This window comes from Otolemur garnettii, unplaced genomic scaffold (genome assembly GCF_000181295.1).
Source record: "Otolemur garnettii isolate 467f Iridium unplaced genomic scaffold, OtoGar3 scaffold00172, whole genome shotgun sequence".
NCBI classification, from domain to species: domain Eukaryota; kingdom Metazoa; phylum Chordata; class Mammalia; order Primates; family Galagidae; genus Otolemur; species Otolemur garnettii.
Genome location: NW_003852567.1, coordinates 2,146,741 through 2,148,193, shown reverse-complemented (window position 1 = coordinate 2,148,193; position 1,453 = coordinate 2,146,741).

Here is a 1,453-nt window from a genome sequence, read left to right as displayed (position 1 = left end):
GTCTGTCTCAAAAAAAAAAAAATTCATATCTGGTTCTCCATCTTTCTCATTGATTCTATGAAATACCCAATAACTTTTATTTTTTGTGAGACAAGAGTTTCACTTTGTCACCCTCTATAGAGTACCATGGCATCATAGCTCATAGCAACCTTCCAACTCTTTGGTTCAAGTGATTCTCTTGCCTCAGCGTCTCAAGTAGTTGGGACTACAGGCGCCCGCCACAATGCCTGGCTATTTTTAGAGATGAGGTCTTACTCTGGCTCAGGCTGGTCTCAAACTTATAAGCTCAGACAATCCACCCGCCTTGGCCTCCTTGAGTACTATATACAGGTGTAAGCCACCACGCCTGGCCCCAATAACTTTTTAGAGGCTGATCATTGCATCTTTGTTTTCAGACCAATTTTCTATTCTCCTTCTGAAAATTACATTGCCCAGTTCCTTTGCCAACTGTATACTAGCTAGATTCTGCCAATGGGAGGCACTAGCAGGAGACTGGTGGTGACAGAAAGGAAGAAGCCAGGGTAGTACTTCCCCTCTTTTGGCTATGGAGCATTTTTCTGCAGTGGGTGCATCTATCGTATGTGGTTTTCACTTCCCCACCTTCCTTAGTCCCAAATTCTGCTGCCCACCCTGCTCCAGCCAAATCTTATCCCTTCCAGAGTTACAGTTTTTAATTATGCTTAAACATATACGTCTGTGTATAATATCTATGCACATGTTGCTTTATTTCGCAAAAATTAATATGCATTATCCTGCAACTTACCTCCCAATATATTATGATAGTCAATTTATATTGCAGTCAACAGTGTGAGAATGCTTATTTTTCCATCTGTGGAGCATTATGTGTATCTGATCCTTATAGTTTTTGTCAATTGGTTAGGTGAAAAGTAGGGCCTTGTTCTATTCTTAAAAATGATCAAAGAGGGCGGTGCCTGTGGCTCAAAGGAGTAGGGCACTGATCCCATATGCCAGAGGTGGAGGGTTCGAACCCAGCCCTGGCCAAAAAAAGAAAAAAAAAAAAAAAAAAAAAAATGAGCAGGCCACTTTGGCTCATGCCTGTAATCCTACCACTCTGGGAGGCCGAGATGGGTAGATTACTCGAGCTCACAAATTTGAAACCAGCCTGAGCAAGAGTGAGACCCCGTCTCTAAAAATAGCCATGTGTTCGGGGGGGGGGGCACCTATAAGTCTCAGCTACTTGGGACGCTGAGGCAAGAGGATGGCTTGAGCCCAGGAGCTGGAGGTTGCTGTGAGCTGGGATGACACAGCATTCTACTAAGGGTGACATAGTGAGACTCTGTGTTAAAAAATAAAAAATGGAGGCTCGGCACCTGTGGCTCAAGTGGCTAAGGCACCAGCCACATACACCTAAGGTTGCGGGTTTGAATCCAGTCTGGGCCCACCAAACAACGACAGCTACAACCAAAAAATAGCCGGGCATTGTGGCAGGCAT